We start from the raw sequence: 24,319 nt of genomic DNA on the forward strand, positions 1-24,319 counted from the left end.
ATGCAGCTTTGCGAAACTGACCATCCAATGGACGAATGCCTTCATCGATAACAGCAGGTGCCTTACCCTTCTCATCAGATGAGGAAATAGGTCGCTTGAAGACTTCAATTGGGGGCAAATAGCTGACGTGATTCTGCAAATCAGCCTTGGAATTGATTGAAGACCTTGATCTGAGGAATCTCATAATCCAAGGAGCGTAAGGCTTCAATTCAAAAGGCAACAAAGCAACATTTTCCGGAGTCCTCATGAAGAAGTCATGGTAGTTGATTGGAACTCCATGGATGATATTGAAAAGCAAATTCTTCATGATGCCAACAACCTCTTCTTCATTCGATTCATGGCCTTTGATTGGACTCAATGTTTTGGTCAAAATGCGATAGATGGTCCGAGGCACATACAACAATTCCTTCACGAGGAATTTGGTCCTTGGGCCTTGACCAGGCTTCAGCGGTTTCATCAACACTTGCATGTAGTGATCTGAAAGCTCAGGCTCATGATAGATCAGCGACACACCTTCAAGGGGAGGACTGACAGGCAGGGCATGAAGCAATTCAGAGGCTGGTGCTTTGAAGTGAGTGTTATCGGTCATCCAGTCCAACACCCAAGAATTCACATCTTCAGCATTTCCTGTGGTGTGCACCGTCATGTAGAACTAAAGAGTTAGTTATTTATTCCAGTCTACGATGTTGGTGCAGAAGTTGAGCAGCCCAGCTTCATGAAGCACACTGAGGACTGGTGCGAAGCAACGCAGTGATTCCATGTCCACATGAGGAATATGTGCATGATCGAATACTTTGTCCTTATCGAAAAGCAGTGAATAATAGAAGTTGGCTTGGCTTGCAGTCCAGAAACGCTTCCTTCTCAGACGAGCAGAGCCATATGGATTGTAATCTGTGAAGAATACATGCTCATGGAAGAAGTCATCAGCCTTGAATTTTTGCTTCTTGGAGAAGGGATACTTCGTCTTTGGCTGAGGAGTGTCAGTCAAAGTCATCACAGCCTCATGAATCACATTCTCAGGAACCACAGGCTGAGGAATTTCAGTTTCTGCTTCAGTAGCATCCTGGGTCTTCAATTCTTCATCAACATTGACATCAGCACTAGTGACTGGAATTTCTTCATGGATGGAAGGAGTGGAGTGATAATCTTCAGAACCCATTTGAACTTCAGTGTGCACTGGGGACCGGGGAATTTGTTGCAATGGCATGAAGAGCGGAGAGCTGGGGTGTTGACTATCCCAATAGTCATCATTCAGCACTGGAGTGGAGCACCCAATGTCCACGTCTTCATCTTCTTCATTCAATTCTTCAACGCCTGCCTCTTCAACTGTGAACTGAGGCATAGGCGATGAGATGACTGGGGTTGAAGGGATATTATCCACTTCAATTTTTTCGTCCAACTGCTCTAAAGAAGAAGCAGAAGGAACATCTTCATCAGATCCACTTGGGATCTCATAATCTTCACCAAAGGGAATGGGTTCCTTTGATGGCATGCTTGAAACTGGAATAGCATCAATTGGATTATCAAAAGATCTTGTCAATTTCTTCATCTTCTTCGGTGCTGAAGAATCTGATGAAGCAGATCTTTCCTTTTCTTCACTACTGCTCACTCCGCAGCCTTGGTTTTCTTCGCTTCTGATGCAGAAGGAAGAACTGGACTTGGCGTTGGTGCAGGAGGAGCAGAGGAAATTGGTTCAGTAACCTCAGGCGCAACTGATGCAGTTGCCCTGGCATTGTCAGTGTCTTCAGGCATAGTGACAGATGCTTCAATTGGCCTGACTTGTTCCTCAGGCGCAGCACTAGTGGTTGCCCTGTCAGTGTCATCAGCGGCTTGAATAGAGTCATCAGCCCTGGTACTAGCAGTTTCATAAGCAGCCTGATTTTCATCTGCCGTGCTAGCATGTTCTTTAGTCGGCTGAGCAGAAGCTTCAGCTTGAGGAGATTCATGTTGCATTGGGGCTGCAACATTGGTGGTGAATCCTTCAGCCAACTTGACGAATCTGACTTTGGCTCCTAGCCAATCAGCATGGTACATGTCAAATTCATCACTGAGGTTTTTGATTTTAGATTGAACAGCCACAAGTTCATCAGTTGTCTTGACAACGTTCTTCTTCAGATAATGCTCCTTCTTGTACTACGCTTTCTTCAACTTCTAGGCTTTTCAAATTTCCATTTTTCTTCGCCAATGAAGGCAGTCAACATGTGACTTTGGCTGGGATTGAGGTTGAAGTCAGGCATAGGAGTGTTGGGATCCTTGTGCCAGAGATTAATGAAATTGAGGATCAACTTTGGATCCAGCATCAATGGCACATTAGTGCCTTTGGCTCTAGCGGCCCTTTGCTATCTATCTCTGATGATTTCGGCGAGTTCCTCATCATCAGCTTCGTCATCACTAGACGATACTTGGAAGGTGACCTGCTTCTTATGAGGACTTGGTCTAGTGCCTTGTCCAGCAGTGGCCTTTATCTTCAGTAGAGTGGGGCCTGTTGATGGTTGCGGCAACACTGAAGAACTTGCAGAGGCTCCTGAGGCAATTGAGATGCCTTTGGTCCTTTCACACGAGGCACGATGTGCAGATGCTGAGGACTTTGCCGGAGGAGCTAAGGACTTTGAAACTTGAGGAACATGGGCAGTTTGAGGAATTGGCCATGAGGGCTTTGCAGAACTGGGCCCTGAGGGCATAGCCGAGGAGCTTGGCTGTGAGGGCATTGAAGAAGAAGCACTAGGCTTATGTGCGGGTTTCTTTGGCATGGCCTTCTTGGGTTTGCTAGCAGAGGCCTCAGAAGTGGCAACATCAGCAGCAAAGTCTTCATTGAATTTCCTCACTGCTTCTTTTGCCATCTTGGCCAGTTTAGCTTGACGCTTTGCCCATTCATCAGGATAATCCTCACCGCGCTTGAGGCTGGCGGGATCTGCAATTTGGCCAGGTGCCAATGGAGGTTTTGGACAAGGAGGGTGAAGAGTGAATTTCTTCATGTACTTTGGAGTGACATATCAGCAGTCCCTCCATTCTCTGGCCCATCTCCTCTCAATTTTCCGAATGCGCACTTTGCGCTCATTCTTGGTTTCTTAAGGGGGTGTGCAGTACCCATCATAGATATCTTCAGGGATTTCAAAAGTTGTGTTAACTTCCAGTCTCTTGCCTCCCTTCCGAGGTTTCTTGCCATCTGCCATTTTCTTCAGCTGAGGATTTTGAACTATTGAGTTCTCTGAAGAGGTATGCAGTTTTTCTTCGAGGAACGCTGCAAGTGAGTTTAGTTGATGAGAACCTAGTGTCAGTAGTGCACATGAGTACCATTGAACATAGTATAGGTGCGAAGAATTTGGAGAGGTCATATGCGTTCTCAGAAGTTTTTTCAAATAAGAACAAGTTTGAGGAATTTGACCAGATGAGTCTTGAGGAATTTCACTAAGTGTTCTTGGTCTTAGATTCCAGAGTTGTATAGATTAAAAATCCACACAATTGAGGAATCTTGAAGAAAAACATGGCTTAGGGAAACAGATCAACAACAGATGTTTGTGTGAGGTGTTTAGAGTGAAGTTTGAAGAATAAACACCTTTTGAAGATTTTGAAGAAATCACTGGAATCAATAAGGGCAGTAAAATTAGCTTTTAATTACCCTTGGCGAAGAACACGACGAACTGGGAATGTAGATTGGAAGTTTGTCAGTCCAGATCTTCCACGCCCTAACTTGGCAAAGGAAGACAGCTACGATGGCGGCGGAGTGAAGAAATCCACGGCCGGTGCGAGTACGACGATGACGATGTCGAGGCAGCGAAGCTCTTCCTCACCAGCGACGATGGAAGTAGCGGTGGTGCTAGGTTTTGAGAGCTCGAGTGGAGTAAAAACAGATTGAGGAAGGGAAGGGGTATATATAGCCACGGTGAAAAACTTCTCGTCCGAGGAAAATGGATGAACGTGCCCCTGACCTTTCTCATCCTTGTGACATGTGTCACCCACGTACAGAGAGGTGGAGATCGTGTGAGATCATGGGTGAATAGATAAGTATTATCATGGGATGTGGAACGGTTTAGGCATCAACGGCCAAAAATTCAGATTAGAATATTTTAAAGTTTTGTTCACAAATTCTTCAACTGACAAGGACAAGGTGAAGATTTTGAACAGGTTCCAAATAGAATGCACATGAAGAATTTGTGAACAGATTGGGTTGAGTATAGCATAGAGGGGGAAGGGTCCGATCACATTCACTTAGCAGAAAGATCAACTTGAAGAAATAGCTATAAGTGAATGCTGTAGAGGACATAAACTCATATATAATATGCATAGTCAAAGAAGAAAAACGACGGAGAGAGTGAAGACATTGCAAAGTTGAAGAAATCAACTGAGGAATTTCAAGACTGAAGAAAAAATCAAATTGAAGATTTTCAACTTCTGTTGGTGGTGTGACCCACCGTATAAGAATGTTGATTTCAGACGCCGCGTATAATTGTCTTAGGGCTCTGAGAATCAAATTCTTGATTAATTTCTTCACACTTAAAGGGTTAGTCTTCATTGATTGAAGAAAAATGTTACTTCGTGTGTTGCACATCTAAGTCATCAATTTTCATAAGTGTTAGGATGTGTGTCCTTTTCAAAGGACATTCAAAGATTTTAAGATATTTAGCTCACACCGCAACTTGCTAAATCTCTTCTCATCCAAGGGCTTTGAGAAGATATCGGCTAGGTGTTCTTCAGTCTTCACATGCCCGATGGATATATCGCCCTTCAACACACGATCAAGAAGAAAATGATGACGAATCTGAATGTGCTTTGTCTTTGCGTGCTAAACTGGGTTATGAGCAATCTTTATGGCACTCTCATTGTCACAATAGAGTGGCACATTCTTCACATTGATGTCATAGTCCTTGAGAGTTTTCTTCATTCATAGCAATTGAGCACAGCACGAACCAGCAACAATGTACTCAGCTTCAGCAGTAGAAAGTGATACGCAGTTCTGTTTCTTCGAAGACCAATAGACCAAGGATCGTCCGAGGAAATGGCATGTGCCTAATGTTAACTTGCGGTCCACACGATCACCAGCATAGTCAGAATCTGAATATCCAATGAGATCAAAAGCCGAGCCCTTGGGATACCATAATCCAACTATTGGAGTGTGAGCTAGATATCGAAGAATATGCTTCACAGCCTTATGGTGTGATTCCTTCGGTGTAGCTTGAAAATGGGCACACATGCAAAAACTAACCATAATATCTGGCCTAGATGCACATAAGTACAATAAAGAGCCAATCATGGAGCGGTATATCTTTTGATCGAAGTCAATGCCATTTTCATCAGTGGATAGATGGCCATTTGTGGGCATAGGGATTTTGACGCCTTTGCAATCTTGCATGCCGAATTTCCTCAATACATCCTTGAGGTATTTCTCCTGAGATATGAAGATGCCGTTTCATTGTTGATGAATTTGAAGACCTAAGAAGAATTTGAATTCTCCCATCATAGACATTTGATATTCTTCACTCATCATATAGGCAAATTCATCACTGTAACATTGGTGAGTACATCCAAAGATGATATCATTAACATATATTTGGCATATGAATAATTCATCATCATAGGTTTTGGTGAAGAGAGTTGGGTCAAGTGAACCAGGTTTGAAGCCTTTCTTCATGAGGAATTCCTTCAAAGTATCATACCGCGCCCGAGGAGCCTGCTTGAGGCCATAGAGGGCCTTAATGAGTCTGAAGACTTCGTCAGGATGCTTTGGATCCTCAAAACCTGGGGGTTGAGCAACATATACTTCTTCCTCAAGCTTACCATTGAGGAATGCACTTTTCACATCCATTTGATATAAGATGATATTATGATGGTTAGCATAAGCAAGTAATATGCGAATAGCCTCAACTCTAGCAACATGTGCAAAAGTTTCATCAAAATCAATTCTTTCAACCTGTGTGTAGCCTTGAGCTACCAGTCGTGCCTTATTCCTTACCACAAGGCCATTTTCATCTTGCTTGTTGCGGTAGATCCATTTTGTGCCGATGATATTGTGCTTGCGAGGGTCTGGTCGCTTGACAAGTTCCTAGACATTGTTGAGCTCGAACTGATGTAATTCTTCTTGCATAACTTGAATCCACTCAGGCTCTAGAAATGCTTCATCTACCTTAGTGGGCTCTGTGATAGAGACGAAAGCAAAGTGCCCACAAAATTTAGACAAATGTGAAGCTTTTGAGCATGTGAGAGGACCTAGTGCTTTGATGTCGTTGATGATTCTCTCAATCTGCACTTCATTAGCAACGCGAGGATGAGCTGGTTGACGATGAGGAATTTGCTCAACATTTTCTTCAGAGCCATTTTCTTCAGGTGCACCAGCATGATGTTCTTCACATTCTGGAATGACTTGTTTAGAAGATTCTTCGGTAGGAATGAAATCCTTGGTAGCATTGAACTTAATGGATTCCTCAGGTGGTATTTCATCTAGCATAGGAGGTAGGTGCTCTCTTTGCGAGCCATTAGTTACATCAAACCGCACATCTATAGTTTCAACAACCTTGTGGTGATAGGTGTTGAAGACTCTGTAGGTGTGCGAGTCCTTACCATAACCAAGCATAAAACCTTCATGTGCTTTCAGTGCAAATTTAGAATTCTGATGAAGATCTCTAATCCAACATTTAGCACCGAAGGCTTTGAAATAACTCACATTGGGTTTCTTGTCCGCGAGGAGTTCATATGAGGTCTTTCTGAAGAATATGTGAAGATATACCCTGTTGATGATGTGGCACGCAGTATCAATAGCCTCAGGCCAGAAGCGAGAAGGCGTCTTGTACTCATCAAGCATAGTGCGAGCCATCTCAACAAGAGTCTTGTTCTTGCGCTCCATGACGCCATTCTGCTGAGGAGTATAAGGAGTAGATAACTCATGAGTAATACCAAGTTCTTCAAGATAGTCATCAAGACCAGTGTTCTTGAACTCAGTTCCATTGTCACTTATGATGTGCTTGATCTTCACACCAAAGTTGGCTGAAGCCCTCGAGGAAAATCGTTTGAAGACTTCCTGCACTTCAGTTTTGTAAGTGATGATATGCACCCATGTATAACGAGAATAGTCATCAACAATGACAAAGCCATATAAATATGCAACATTGGTAAATGTGGCATCATGAGTAGGGCCAAAGAGATCCATGTGAAGCAATTCAAATGGACGAGTGGCTGTCATGATGGTCTTTGAGGGATGCTTGGCCTTGGTTATCTTTCCAGCTTCACAAGCTCCACACAAATGGTCCTTGAGGAGTTTGACACCCTCGATGCCAATGACATGCTTCTTCTTCGCGAGCGTGTGCAAGTTCCTCATGCTAGCATGACCAAGTCGTCGATGCCATAGCCAGCCTTCTGAAGCTTTTGCAAGTAGACATGTGGCAGGTTGTGGTCCTGTAGAGAAATCAACAATATACAAATCTCCTCTCCTAAAGCCTTCGAAGACTTTGGAATTGTCAGCTTCCATGATCACAACACAACAATACTTGCCAAAGACAACAACCATATCAAGATCACAATGCATTGAGACAGACATGAGGTTGAACCCTAAGGACTCGACAAGCATGACTTTGTCCATGTGTCAATCCTTTAAGATTGCAACCTTACCTAGACCCAATACCTTGCTTTTACCTTTGTCTGCATAGGTTATATGCTTCAGATGCGATGGAGATAAAGCAGTGTCCATCAATAAGCTCTGTCACCAGTCATGTGATTTGTACATCCACTGTCAAGGACCCACTCAGTGGCTTTGGGTTGATCATCCTGCAGATGAATTAGTGCAGCTTACAAACTCATATACTTCATCAGTGAAGAATATGACATCAAATTCATCAGATCAATTTCATCAAGCGATAGAACAGGTAAAGTAGTATGAGGACGTGAGAAATGAAAATTCATTTCTTCATGATTAGCTTGCGTCATTTCAAGCATATTCAGGTCTCCAGCAAATTCTCCAAACGATTAGGTTCATCTGGAGACCTGACCCTGCATAAGAGATTAGTTCTTTTTCTTCACCACCCACATTGAAGGGGTGTTAAAGAGTTCATCATTCTGCGAGCTCCATAAGAGAAAGGTGGCATAGATGCCAATCGACTTTGTTTTACATAATAGGGGTTATGGTAAGCATATGAGTAAGCAGAGAAATTCTTCGAGGATTTATGAACATGATGATTTGAAGAATAATGCACATATCCATAATCCTTAGTCTTTCCCTGCGGAACAGAAGTGTTAGCACGATGATGTTCATATGAGGACTTTGATCCATGTGAGCAGTATGGTCCATATGAGGACTTGGATCCATATGAAGAATCTGATCTGGGGTTCCTATTCTTCACCAGCGGTGTCATGATGAGATTCACTTGAAGACTTTCAAGGCACCTTTTGGGAACCCAGATTTTCTTCATAGGAGGACCGTTCCTATAGTTAGTGCCCACATATCTAGCAAATACTTCACCATTCTAATTTTTGAACAGTTTATAATTGGAGTCAAATGACTCATCAGAAGAATATGAAGATTCACATGTAAAGCCAAATAAAGTAGATGGATCCATTGAAGGTCCATTTGCAGCAACCCATGAGGTTTTGGGATACTGCTCAGGCTTCCAGTAGGTCCCATCAGCATTGAGTTTCCTCTCAAAGGCAATACCCTCTTTCCTAGGGTTCCTGTTCAGGATCTACTTCTTAAGCACATCATAAAGAGCCTGATGCCCTTAGAGGATTTTGTACATGCCTGTCACATACAATTCCTTCAGCCTTGCATGGTCAGTGATACTAGAAGCATCCTCAGATGAGGAATTAGTGATAGCAGAGACAGTTGAAGAATTTGCAGCAATAGAAGCATTTGAACTTTTAGGTGAAGAATTAGCAGATTCACGTTCAATGCACTTCAAACATGGAGGAATAAATTCTTCTTGAGCAACGCTAATTTGTTGAGAAAGTAATGAATCACGCTCCTTCTGAAGATCTTCAGAACTCCACCTTAGCTTCTCAAGATCTTGCTTTCCTTGAACAAATTCATAAGAAAGCTTCTCATGATCAGATAAGAGAGTGTTATGGTGACTCTGAAGATTATCAAACTTAGTCTGAAGTCTCTGAAGACCTTCATCCAAAGCTTTTGAATGTTCCATTTCTTCAACCAACATATCATCGCTCTCATCAAGCATGTTTTGAACTTTTTCCAAAGCTCTTTGTTGTTTAGTGGCAAGGGAAGCAAGTTTGGTATAGATGGGTCTAAATTCATCACCAGATTCATCATCACTGGACTCAGATAGGTAGCATTCAGTTACCTTGGCACCTTTTGCCATAAGGCATGGTGAAGAGGATGATGATTCTGGATTATAATTTATAGCCTTGCGCGATTCCATGAAATCCTGAAACCAGGGATCATGATGAGTTCGATGACCTTCATAGACCTTAGATAGACAGTCCCAGGTGAGCTTCGCATGGCAGAGATGCATAAAGTTCCTGAACAGATTTTGCAACAAGCCGGAGCATATGATGTCCTTCGCTGTGAGGTTAAGTAGAGTGTACTTGCGAATATCATCAGCCTCCACCATCTTGCATAGGTCAGGAAGACCAATCTCAGTGACGGTCCAGAGTTCGCTGTTTATCGCCTTGAGGCATTTCTTCATCATGGCCTTCCACTTGGGATAATCATGACCATCAAAGATGGGGCATGTCACTGTCTTCATTCATGCGGTCGACATAACTAAAACTCCAGGCGGTTAAACAAAATCACACAGAACAAGGGAGTACCTTGCTCTGATACCAATTGAAAGTGCGTTAAGTCACCTAGTGGGGGGTGAATAGACCATTTTTATGAATTCTTCACTGAGGAATTTCAGGATGAGGAAATTCCTAAGAAAAGAACTACTTGCAGTGGAATAAGTACTCGGATGCAGACATGACATAACATAAGCATGGACATCATGATGAATAGAAAACAAACACAGAGTATAGAAAGCGTAAGCACAGGATAAAACAGGATGAAGACAAACAGACTAAAGAAATTGAATTGAGGAAATTGAGAAAGTCTTCAGTCAAAGTCTTCAAACAGATATGAACAGGTACACAACACAACAATGAGGAAAATGGAAGGGTTGAGGAAATAGAACCAGTTAGCTCGGTGAAGACAATTATTTGGTAGACCAGTTCCAACTGCTGTGACAGTTGTACGTCTGGTTGGAGCGGCTAGGTATTTAAACCTGAGGACACACAGTCCTCACCGTATTCTCCTTGAACTAAGGTCACACAGACCTCGTCCAATCACTCGTGGTAAGTCTTCAGGTGACTTCCAAACCTTCACAAACTCGGTCACCCAGCGATCCACAATTTCCTCTTGGATGCTCTAGACCATGATGCCTAACTGTCTGAAGGATGCATAGGCCTCAAAGGTAACAAGCGTCGGTTCCACACAGGAACAATCTCTTTAGTGATGCTCAATCACTTTGGGTTTGTAGGTGTTTGGGTTTTTTGGGTTTTTTCCTCACTTGATGATTTTTGCTCAAAGTCCTTGGAGGATGGGATGCTCTCAATGACACGTCCCAGTTTCTCGCGGAGCAGCCAACTAGCTAGTGGTTGTAGGGGGCGGCTATTTATAGCCTAGGGAGCAGCCCGGCATGATAAGACATAAATGCCCTTCAATGATATGACCGTTAGGTGGATAAGATATTTTGCGACAGCTGGCGCATAGCACAACAACAGTCGGAAATTTGAGGTTCAACTTCCTCAGGGCTATCATGTTCCTCACTTGTAGGCAATCCGCACTGGCGAATTCCTAACTCCTTAGTCAGAACAAATTCCTCAGAGAACAGAAGAACTTTGTCTCTATCACTAAAGAAATTGACTGAACTGTATGAGATTTCCAATGGCTTCACTCGAAGGGATTGGTAGGTGTAGGATTTTGAGATGAGCATCACCTGGAAACTTTTCCTTAGTTTTACCTCGACCCCCTTTAACAATACGGCGTTTCCTATGACTCAAGAAGGAGAAAATGAAACTACAAAAACAAAAGTCTTCATGCTTCATGTTCCTCGCATGAATATCAAGTCTTCATGGTCACACCAATTTCTTCACTTTCAAAGTCTTCAAGAAGTCTTCAGAAATCCAAAGTCTTCAGTTGAAGACATTCATTTTTAGGGGTCGACTTTCTCTGTACATATAAACTCCTCATAGACTTATAGACCTGTGTACACTCACAAACGCATTAGTCCCTTAACCTATAAGTCTTCAATACACCAAAATCACTAAGGGGCACTAGATGCACTTACACTTTTCAATCATCGGGCAAGTCAACCAAAGTCCATACTTTGTTCTCATACATGGATCCTATCTCAGATTTCATGGCCTCAAGCCATTTTGCGGGATCTGGGCTCATCATCGCTTCCTCATAGTTCGTAGGTTCGTCATGGTCTAGTAACATGAATTCCAGAACAGGATTACCGTACCACTCTGGTGTGGAACGTTCTCTGGTTGACCTACGAGGTTCGGTAGTAACTTGTTCCGAAGTTTCATGATCATTATCATTAGCTTCCTCTCTAGTTGGTGTAGGCATCACAGGAACAGTTTTCTGTGATGAGCTACTTTCCAATTCGAGAGAAGGTACAATTACCTCATCAAGTTCTACTTTCCTGCCACTCACTTCTTTCGAGAGAAACTCCTTCTCTAGAAAGGATCCATTCTTAGCAACAAAAATCTTGTCTTCGGACCTGTGATAGAAGGTGTACCCAACAGTTTCTTTTGGGTATCCTATGAAGACGCACTTCTCCGATTTGGGTTCGAGCTTATCAGGCTGAAGCCTTTTGACATAAGTGTCGCAACCCCAAACTTTAAGAAATGACAGCTTAGGTTTCTTGCCAAACCACAGTTCATATGTTGCCGTCTCAACGGATTTAGACGGTGCCCTATTTACCATGAATGCATATGTCTCTAATGCATAGCCCCACAATGATAATGGTAAATCGGTAAGAGACATCATAGAACGCACCATATCCAATAAAGTACGGTTATGATGTTCAGACACACCATTACGCTATGGTGTTCTAGGTGGCGCGAGTTGTGAAACAATTCCACATTGTTTTAAATGAAGGCCAAACTCGTAACTCAAATATTTGCCTCCGTGATCAGATCGTAGAAACTTTATTTTCTTGTTACGATGATTTCCACTTCACTCTGAAATTCTTTGAACTCTTCAAATGTTTCAGACTTGTGTTTCATCAAGTAGATATACCCATATCTGCTCAAATCATCTGTGAAGGTCAGAAAATAACGATACCCACCGCGAGCCTCGATACTCATCGGACCGCATACATCGGTATGTATTATTTCCAATAAGTCTGTGGCTCGCTCCGTTGTTCCGGAGAATGGAGTTTTAGTCATCTTGCCCATGAGGCATGGTTCGCAAGCATCAAATGATTCATAATCAAGTGATTCCAAAAGTCCATCCGCATGGAGTTTCTTCATGCGCTTTACACCAATATGACCTAAACGGCAGTGCCACAAAAATGTTGCACTATCATTATCAACTTTGCATCTTTTGGCATCAATATTATGAATATGTGTATCACCACGATCGAGATTCAACAAAAATAGACCACTCTTCAAGGGTGCATGACCATAAAAGATATTACTCATTTAAATAAAACAACGATTATTCTCTGATTTAAATGAATAACCATCTCGCATTAAACAAGATCCAAATATAATTTTCATGCTCAATGCTGGCACCAAATAACAATTATTCAGGTCTAAAACTAATCCCGAAGGTAGATGTAGAGGTAGGGTGCCGACGACAATCACATCGACCTTGCAACCATTCTCGACGCGCATCATTACCTCGTCCTTAGCCAATGTTCGTTTAATCCGTAGCCCCTATTTCGAGTTACAAATATGAGCAACCGAACTGGTATGAAATACCCAAGCACTACTACAAGCGTTAGTAAGGCACACACCAATAACATGTATATCTAATATACCTTTGTTCACTTTGCCATCCTTCTTATCCGCCAAATACTTGGGGCAATTCCGCTTCCAGTGACTAATCCTTTTGCAGTAGAAGCACTCAGTTTCAGACTTGGGCTTCTTCTCGGGAGTGGCAACTTGCTTCCCATTCTTCTTGAAGTTCCCCTTCTTTCCTTTGCCCTTTTTATTGAAACTAGTGGTCTTGTTAACCATCAACACTTGATGCTCCTTCTTGATTTCTACCTCCGCAACTTTGAGCATAGCAAAGAGCTCGAGAATTGTCTTATCTATCCCTTGCATATTATAGTTCATCACAAAGCCTTTGTAGCTTGGTGGCAGTGATTGGAGAACTCTATCAATAACACTATTATCTAGAAGATTAACTCCCAGCTGAGTCAAGTGGTTATGATATCCAGACATTCTGATTATGTGTTCACTGACAGAATTGTTCTCCTCCATCTTGCAGCTATAGAACTTGTTGGAGACTTCATATCTCTCAACTCAGACATTTTCTTGAAATATTAACTTCAACTCTTGGAACATCTCATATGGTCCATGATGTTCAAAACGTCTTTGAAGTCCCGATTCTAAGCCATAAAGCATGGCACACTGAACTATCGAGTAGTCATCAGATCGAGCTTGCCATGTGTTCATATCATCAGCATCTGCTCCTGCAGCAGGGCTTTCACCTAGCAGTGCATCAAGGACATAATTCTTCTGTGCAGCAATGAGGATAATGCTCAAGTTACGGACCCAGTCCGTGTAGTTTCTACCATCATCTTTCAACTTAGCTTTCTCTAGGAAAGCATTAAAATTCAAGGGAACGGTAGCACCAGCCATTGATCTACAACATAGATATGCAAAAACTATCAGGACTAAGTTCATGATAAATTAAGTTTAATTAATCATATTAATTAAGAACTCCCACTTAGATAGACATCCCTCGAGTCATCTAAATGATTACGTGATCCAAATCAACTAAACCATGTCCGATCATCATGTGAGATGGAGTAGTCTTCAATGGTGAATATCTCTATGTTGATCATATCTACTATATGATTCACGTTCGATCTTTCGGTCTCCAGTGTTCCGAGGCCATGTCTGTACATGCTAGGCTCGTCAAGTTTAACTCGAGTATTCTGCATGTGCAAAACCGTGTTGCACCCGTTGTATGTGAACGTAGAGCCTATCACACCCGATCATCACGTGGTGTCTCAGCATGATGAACTGTCGCAACGGTGCACACTTTGGGAGAACACTTATACCTTGAAATTTTAGTAAGGGATCATTTTATAATGCTACCGCCGTACTAAGCAAAATAAGATCCATAAAAGATAAACATCACATGCAATCAAAATATGTAACATGATATGGCCATCATCATCTTGTGCCTTTGATCTCCATCTCCAAAGCACCGTCATGATCTCCATCATCACCGGCTTGACACCTTGATCTCCATCGTAGCATCGTGGTCGTCTTGCCAACCATTGCTTCTACAACTATTGCTAATGCATAGTGATAAAGTAAAGCAATTACATGGCGTTTGCATTTCATACAATAAAGCGACAACCATAAGGATCCTGCCAGTTGCTGATAACTTTTACAAAACATGATCATCTCATACAATAATGTATATCACATCATGTCTTTGACCATATCACATCACAACATTCCCTGCAAAAACAAGTTAGACGTCCTCTACTTTGTTGTTGCAAGTTTTATGTGGCTGCTACGGGCTTCTAGCAAGAACCGTTCTTACATATGCATCAAAACCAAAACGATGATTTATCAAGTTTGTTGTTTTAACCTTCAACAAGGACCGGCCGTAGTCAAATTTGATTCAACTAAAGTTGGAGAAATAGACACCCGCCAGCCACCTTTATGCAAAACTAGTTGCATGTATGTCGGTGGAACCGGTCTCATGAATGTGGTCATGTAAGGTTGGTCCGGGCCGCTTCATCCAACAATACCGCTGAATCAAAATAAGACATTGGTGGTAAGTAGTATGATGATCACCACCCAGAAGACTTTGTGTTCTACTCGTGCATATCATCTATGCATAGACCTGGCTTGGATGCCACTGTTGGGAAACGTAGCATGCAATTTCAAAAAAAATTCCTACACTCACACAGGATCTATGTAGGAGATGCACAGAAACAAGAGGGGGATAGTGTGTCCACGTACCCTCATAGACTGAAAGCGGAACCGTTTGACAACGCAGTTGATGTAGTCGAACTTCTTCTTGTTCTGACCGATCAAGTACCGAACGTATGGCACCTCCGAGTTCTACACACGTTCAGCTCAATGACGCCCCTCGAACTCTTGTTCTAGCAAAGTTTCAAGGGAGAGTTCAGTCAGCACGGCGGTGTGGTGACGGTGATGGTGAAGTGATCTGCACAGGGCTTCGCCTAAGCACTACATGAATATGACTGGAGGCGTAAACTGTGGAGGGGACCTGATACGTCTCCAACGTCTCTATAATTTATAAAGTATTCATGTTGTTATATTATCATTCTTGGATGTTTTACAATCATTTTATAGCAACTTTATATCATTTTTTGGGACTAACCTATTGATCCAGTGCCCAGTGCCAGTTGCTGTTTTGGCTTGTTTTTTACATCGCATAAAATCAATATCAAACGGACTCCAAACACTACGAAACTTTTTGTGGATTTTTTATGGACCAGAAGACATCCAATGGGCCAGAGCACCACCTGGGGGTGCCCCGAGGGGGGCACAACCCACCAGGGCGTGCCTGGGGGCCCAGGCGCGCCCAGGTGGGTTGTGCCCACCTTGGTGGCCTCCTGCACCCCCTCTTTACCCTATAAATTCACAAATATTCCAAAAACCCTCGGGTTGAACCTAGATCAGAAATTCAGCCGCCGCATGCCTCTGTAGCCACCGAAAACCAATCTAGACCCTTTCCGGGACCCTGCCGGAGGGGGGTATCATCTCCGGTGGCCATCTTCATCATCCCAGCGGCCACCACGATGAGGAGGGAGTAGTCCACCCTCGGGGCTGAGGGTTTGTACCAGTAGCTATGTGTTTAATCTCTCTCTGTCTCGTGTTCTTGAGATGTCACGATCTTGATGTATCGCGGGCTTTGTTAATATAGTCCGATCATATGGTGTTTTCCCCTCTCTATCTTGTTGTGGTGAATTGAGTTTTTCCCTTTGAGATTTCGTTGTTATCGGATTGAATACTTTTATGGATTTGAGAACACTTGATATATGTCTTGCAATTGAATACTCGTGGTGACAATGGGGTATCATATTGATTCACTTGATATATGTTTTGGCACTCAACTTGCGGATTCCTGAGGTGACATTGGGGTAATCTATGCATAGGGGTTGATGCACGTTCTTGTTTTTGTTTCTCCGGTAGAAATCTTGGGGCACTCTTTGAAGTTCTTTGTGTTGGATTGAATATTATGAATATGGATTTTTTGGTGTTATTTTAGTACGAACTCTTGGTTAGATCGATCGGAAAGAATAGCTTCATGTTATTTTAATACGAACTCTAGGATAGACTGATCGGAAAGAATAGCTTTGAGGTGGTTTCGTACCCTACAAACAATTCCGTCTTATGTTCTCCACTAGATAGGAACTTTAGAGTGATTCTTCGTTGCACGTTGAGGGACGGTTATATGATCCAATTATATTAGCACTGTTGAGAGATTGCACTAGTGAAAGTACGGACCCTAGGCCTTGTTTTTAAGCATTGCAATACCGTTTTTGTGCCCATTTACTATTTGCTACCTTGCTGCTTTTATTTATTCAGATTATAAAAATATATTTCTACCATCCATATTACACTTTTATCACCATCTCTTCGCCGAACTAGTGCACCTATACAATTTTCCATTGTATTGAGTGTGTTGGGGACACAAGAAATTTCTTGTATTTGGTTGCAGGGTCATTTGAGAGGGACCATCTTCATCCTACACCTCTCATGGACTGATAAACCTTAGGTCATCCACTTGAGGGAAAATTACTACTGTCCTACAAAACTCTACGCTTCGAGGCCCAACACGTGTCTACAAGAATAAAGTTGCATAGTAGACATCAAGCTCTTTTCTGGCGCCATTGCCGGGGAGGTTAGGAAAGTGGCACTCACATCCTGTCAACGAAGCTCTTTTCTGGCGCCGTTGCTAGGGAGGTGAGTGCTTGAAGGTATATCTTTAGATCTTGCAACTGAATCTTTTGGTTTCTTGTTTTATCACTAGTTTGGTTTATAAAAGAAAACTACATAAAAATGGAATTGAGGTTGCATCATATTATTGATCATATTTATAATATCTTTCTTGAAAATGATGGTTTGGAAAATTGTGCTCAATTGTTAGAAGAAGAAGTCAATAAAGTGTTTGGCACAAAAATTTTGAATGATGAGCATGATTGCAATATTGCTAGTATGAATTCTTCGAATATCCATGATGCTAATGATATACAAAGCCATAAGCTTGGGGATGCTATATTTGATGAATATGATATTTTTAGTCCCCCAAGTTTTGATGAGGAAATTTGTTATGATGATTGCACACCTCCTATTTATGATGATTATAATGATGAAAGTGGATTTGGAGAGGTCATGACTTTACTTAGTGATGAATCCACCAGTTTGGATGAGGCTTCAATTGACTATGATAACAAAGTTGCTATCTATGATGATTATGGCGATGACATGTATGCTATAAAGAATAATGATAACCATGGAACTTGTCATCGTGATTTTAACTTTCACTCTCATGATAGTTATTTTGTTGAGTTTTCTCCCACTACTATGAATGAGAATAAATTTGCTTATGTGGAGAGTAAGAAAATTTCCATGATTATGCATCATGAAAAGAGTGCTTTATGTGATATTTATATTGTTGAAATCATTCATGATGCTACTGAAAATTATTATGAGCGGGGAACTTATGCTTGTAGGAATTACAATAACATCAAGTTTCCTCTCTATGTGTTGAAAATCTTGAAGTTGTCCTTGTTTTGCCTTCCTATGCTAGTTGATTCTTGTTCCCATAAATTGTTTTATCACAAAATCCCTATGCATAGGAAGTGGGTTGGACTTAAATGTGCTTTCCATGTGCTTCATGATGCTCCCTTTGTGTTTCAATTCTTATCTTTTATGCGAGCATCATTGAAATCATCATGACAACCCAAAATTTTTACCTAATGTTTTTGTGTGTTCACATGATTAGGCTACTGTAATAATCATTTTTTATTGCTTTTGTTTCAATAAAGTGCCAAGTAAGACCTTTGGGATGGCTTACGGTGATAGTTGATTTGATCTTGCTAAAAAACAGAAACTTTTGCGCTCAGGAAAACAATTCTCATTTTTAAAAGAAGCATGATAAAACACTGATTCTTTTTGCAGAAGACTAATAGAAAATTTTCCCATGTTTTCCTAAATTTTTAAGAATTTTTGGAGTAACAGAAGTATGGTTGGAGTACAGATTACTACAGACTATTCTGTTTTTGACAGATTCTGTTTTCAATGCATAGTTTGCTTCTTTTCTAGTTTCAAATGGCTTATATTGCTCAATATAAATTATGGAAATGATATGCTACAGTAGGCATTGTGTGAGAACAATTATGAATCTTGTCTTTGACAGTACCAGAAGTGAAATGGTTTGCTCTTTATCATACTAACCTATCTCACAAAGTTCTGTTAAGTTTTGTGTGATTGAAGTTTTCAAGTTTTGGGTGAGATACCGATATGAGGAGAATAAGGAGTGACAAGACCCTAAGATTGGGGATTCACAAGGCACCCCCAAGGTAATATTCAAGGATCCAAGCAACTAAGCTTGGGGATGCCCCGGAAGGCATCCCCTCTTTCGTCTTCAACATTATCGGTAACCTCACTTGGAGCTATGTTTTCATTCATCACATGATATGTGTTTTGCTTGGAGTGTCAATTTATTTTGTTAGGACTTTCTTTCTGTTATTTCGAATAATGTTTTGCATCTTTTATTTCAATAAAAGTGGCAATGATAGCCTTTGCCATGCTTATTTTGCAAGTATACATGTTGCTGTTTGAAAATAGAAAGTTTATTGTTGTTGCAAAAATTCCCTAGAAAAGTCAGAATGTGATAAAATGTTGAAACTTTTTGCATAACGGGCCCTGATAAATTTTCTACAGTGTGGCAATTTTTCATAACTTTTGGAGTTAGGGAAGTATTTATACTCTTTCATTCTTTATAGACTATACTGTTTTGGCAGATTGCTGTTATGTTTGCATTGTTTGCATATGTTTGCTTGTTCAATTATTTTATTTGAGGATAGGAGTATTAAATAGGCAGATGCATTTAGTGTGCAATGTTGAATAATAATTTTAATTATTTTCTGCAGTAGAGAATGATAAGATTTTTGCATTGGTTTATACTAACATATCTCACGAGTCCTTGTTGAGTTTTGTGTGGATGAAGCTTTTGAGATTTAGGAAAACCATGATATGAGAAGAATTAAGGAGACACAAAAGCTCAAGCTTGGGGATGCCCGAGGCATCCCAAGATAATATTTAAAGAGGTCTCAAGCATCTAAGCTTGGGGATGCCCCGGTAGGCATCCCACCTTTCTTCTTCAACAATTATCGGTTAGTATCGGTTGAGCCTAAGTTTTTACTTCTTCACATGAGTTGTGCTATTCTTGGAATGTTATTTTGTTTTGTTTTGTTTGTTGTTTTAATAAAATACTTAGATATGAAAGTTTTTAAATAAGTTGTAAGGGCATATTTATCCCTAAGTGGTTTTGGTGATTGATGACAATGCTTTTGTAGACTAATCGTGTGCATTGAGTATTTCAGATATCTCATGTTTAGGCACAAGACGATTCATTGCCCCTCGGAGTCTAGTGAAGACGGAGTTTTCCCTACATTTCTTTTCGGTGGATTTGAGTCGTAGGAAAGACCTACTATTATGAGGGGGTCCGCTCTGGAAAGGTTTGGGTGGAATCATCACGTACACGTCTATTCTTTTTGCACCACCTTTCCTTTGGCTCTTTGGAGCATCCTCCGTTTATCCGTATCTCTACAAAATGAAGGACTCCTAGTGTTGGTTGTGCTGGGACATGTGGTAGTACTGCTCATGGGAGCGGTAGTACCGTAGAGGCTCACGGTAGTACCAGCCGCGGTAGCGGTAGTACCGCAGTCCCTTGCGGTAGTACCGCTCCCAGGGTGCAGTAGTACCGTGGCCTCTGGACAGGCCCAACAACACGAGCAGAAGTAGGGGCAGATGTAATTTTTTACATCCGCGCCCTATGCGGTAGTACCGCTCCAGGTTCGTGGTAGTACCGCGTCAGATTTTTGCATAGATCGAAACTCAGCAGAAGTACCCACGGATGTATTTTATATGTCCGTGCCTTCCCAGCCTAGACAAACCCTGCCTTGCAGTAGTACCGCTCCGGCGGTTCTACCACTCTCTACTTCAACGCATCAGCGCTGGTCTAGCTCCTGCCGCGCATGCGGTAGTACTGCAGTGCCCCACGGTAGTACCGCAGGCCATTGCGGTAATACCGCTTGCCTGGTGCGATAGTACCGCACGTCGCGGGCTGAGTGGATAACGGTTGGATTTGTCCTATCACTATAAAAGGGGATTCTTCTTCTCCGAGTTGACTGCTTCTTCCATCCCTAAGCTCCATTGTTGCTCCAAGCTCCATTTTCGCCTGATCTCTCTCCCTAGCCAATCAAACTTGTTGATTTTCTAGGGATTGGTTGACAAGGCTCCGATCTACACTTCCACCAAGAGAAATTTGATTCCCCCACTAATCCCTTGCGGATCTTGTTACTCTTGGGTGTTTGAGCACCCTAGATGGTTGAGGTCACCACGGAGCCATAGTCCATTGTGGTGAAGCTTCGTGGTGTCTTTGGGAGCCTCCAATTAAGTTGTGGAGATTGCCCCAACCTTGTTTGTAAAGGTTCGGTCTCTGCCTCCAGGGGCACCAATAGTGGAATCATGGCATCTCGCATTGTGTGAGGGTGTGAGGATAACACGGTGGCCCTAGTGGCTTCTTGGGGAGCATTGTGCCTCCACACCGCTCCAATAGAGACGTGGTTCCTCTCAAAGGGAAGGAAATTCGGTAACACATCCTCGTCTCCACCGACTCCACTCTTGGTTGTCTCGTACCTTTAATTATGCAAGCTTACTTTGTGTTGCATCCCTTGCTTGCTTGAGTGCTTGTTGTTGTTGCATCATATAGGTTGCTCACCTAGTTGCATATCTAGACAACCTACTTTGATGCAAAGTTTAAATTGTTAAAGAAAAGCTAAAAATTGTTAGTTGCCTATTCACCCCCCTCTAGTTAACTATATCGATCCTTTCAATTGGTATCAAAGCCTCCTCTCTTTACTAAGGACTTGGCAGTCCAAAGAGCATGGTTGACATCGTAGACGGTGAGGAGGAGCACCCCGGTGTGATTCCGTCCTTGTCTACAGCCGATCGGGGAACCTCGGTCTCACGTGAGGAGTTCAATGTGGCCTTGGACACATTAAAAACCTCCATGACGGCCGAGGTCAAAGGCATGCTTAAGAACTTTCTTGATGGTCTTAAATTATCCACCGCACCATTGGAAGTGGTCGATCCCACTAACAAGGTGACGGATGCTAACTCCGACAAGGGGGAAGCTACTAGTGATAAAGTTCCTTTGTCTAGTGGTAAAAGTAGAAACGACATCTTTACCCATGTTGAACCTCCTCTCACTTATGGAGGACCGGTTCCCTCCACTCATTTAAATCATGCGGGTTCTCCTCCTAAGATTGTGAAAAACGAGGAGTTTGACTCTTGGGTCTATCGCTTGAAATGTCATTTAAATCATGCCAATACTAATATTTGGAGAATCATTGAGCAAGGTTTCTATCCGCATGACCCAAGCAACTTCACCCCTCGAGAAGTCGCGGATCATCAATTCAATGAGAATGCTCTCTTCATCATCCAAGATGCAATTCCATCCGAAGATATTGCGCATCTCCGACCTTTCACCGTGGCAAAGGAAGCATGGCACAATGTTGTCTCCCTTTACAAGGGAAGCGCAAGCATTCAACACTCCGACTATGAAGTGGTGCAAGATGAAGCCGATGAATTTGCAATGAATGAAGGTGAAGAACCTCATGAGCTTTACCGAAGATTAACCACTCTCGCCGTCTCACTCCGAGATCATGGGAGCAAGGACAAAAATGACAATTGGATCAAGCACAAGTTTCTCAAAGCCATGATGCCTTACCATAAGACCATGTCATTTGTCAAAGGCCGGACTTCCACACCTTGTCCTCAAGTGAAGTGTTGGATGAGTTTGTGGCAATGAGTATCTTGGACAAGACCGCCGACAATGCAGTGTTGCGTTCTCAAAGAGCAAAGAAGACCAATCTTGCCTTGAAGGCCAAGGCTAGTGTGGAAGAAGAGGATGAAGAGGAATAAGTGGAGAGCAACCCTAAAGATACAAAATATGCTTATCATGAGCACATGGCTCCCACTTCAAGGCAATTTTGGAGCAAGAAGAACACAAAGCCCAACTTCAACAAGAACAACTCAAGTGGCATGAAGGGCAAGCAACATGTGAGGACTTGCTATGATTGTGGCAATGTGAGCCATTTTGTTGTGGAGTGCCCATATGAGAAGAGGGAAGACAATGGTGGTAAGCTCATCCAAAAATACAAGGCCAAGTCCTTCCCCAACAAGAGCAACTTCACCAATAAGACTCCTCCCAAGTAGTTGGTGGCACAAGAAGAGTATAATGAGGATGATGACAATGAGATGATGGCCATGGCCTCTGTTGCCATTGCAACAACTCCACGGGTGTCCCTCTTCGACTCACCCAACTAGAACATCACCGCCAAGTGCCTCATGGCCAAAGCCACCAACAAGGTAACCCCCAACATCAAAACTACCATCACTACTAATCCCTCTTTGACGGATTGCATTGATGAAAGTGAGGGGTATAATGAGGAAGAAAATGAATTTGAGTCTTTTATGAGTAAGCTCAAGGGTAAATCCAAGAAGACTTTGTTGCTCTCTTGGAACAACTTGGTGAAGCCAATGACATGATCGAGGCTCACGAAGACACCATCTCTAAGATGGAGGGACATAGTCGTGACTATGCCGATGAGATATCGGATCTCTCTAATGCTCTTGAGGAAGAGCGTGGTCATCGTTTGGCTCTTGAGGAGTCACACAATGATGATCGTGCTAAATTAAAGAAAGATCTTGATCATGCACTTGTCATATCTCGTGTGCTCAATTCTGAGAAGGCCAAACTTGGGTTTTATCTTGCTAGACTCAAGAAGGAGTTTGGTTTACTCGACAAGGCTCACAAAGCCTTGAAGGCTACTCATGCTATCCTCAAAAAGTCTCATTATCAACTCCAAGTGAAGCTAACTAAGGAAAATGCCACTTTTCCTCATATGGTCTTAGTTGATAATGCAAATGCTAATAATCCGTGTTGTGAGCATGTGCATCTTGTGGAGGGAATTGGGTTTGCTTACAAGCCCAAGAATAAGAAGAAGAATGACAAGGCCAAACGACCTCCTCCTCTCAAGCAAATTTTTGTGAAGGAGGTAGAGGGAGGTTCTAAGGAGAAGATGAACAATGAGAAGGGTGGTGGTATCAAGAAGGGCAATGCCACCCCTTCCAACAAAGCCGATGACTTTAACCCTTCTTATGTGTTGTGCCGTGCTAGTGATGGGCATGTTTATGCTAAATTTGTTGGTTCTCCTTATGAGTACATTGAATGGTCTATTTGGGTTCCTAAGACCCTTGTTACTAACATCAAAGGACCCATTAAAAAATGGGTACCTAAACCAAGCATTGATATCTTGTAGGTGTTTGCTTCCGATGGGGGATCATGGTTGCTTGATAGTGGAGCCACTAATCATATGACCAGAAGCAAGGACTTGGTGGTGGACGTGCACAAGATTCCATCTATGCCCACCAATGTCAAGTGGGGTGATGCCTCGTCTTCTAAGGTATTGGGGCTTGGCAAGGTTGTCATTTCTCATGATCTCACGATCGAGAAAGCCATGCTTGTTGAGTCCCTTGCATACAATTTACTTTCCGTTCATCAACTTGCACTCATGGGCTTTGCCACTTTCTTTGATATTGATACCGCGACCCTCTTGTGGAGCAAGACTCTTAAAGTAGCCTTCGTTGGGCATGTCAAGAACAGTCTCTATGTGATTAACTTTTCAAAGCGACCCACTAAGACCGTGACATGCCTAATGGCTAAAGTTGACGTGGGATGGCTTTGGCATCGCCTCTTAGCCCATGTCAATATGAGATCTTTGCAAAGTCTTCTCAAGGGGACCATGTCCATGGACTAACAAATGTTAGTTTTGCCAAAGATCGTGCTTGCAGTGCTTGTATCTAAGGAAAGCTACATGAG

This window comes from Triticum urartu, chromosome 5, assembly GCF_003073215.2.
Source record: "Triticum urartu cultivar G1812 chromosome 5, Tu2.1, whole genome shotgun sequence".
NCBI lineage: Eukaryota > Viridiplantae > Streptophyta > Magnoliopsida > Poales > Poaceae > Triticum > Triticum urartu.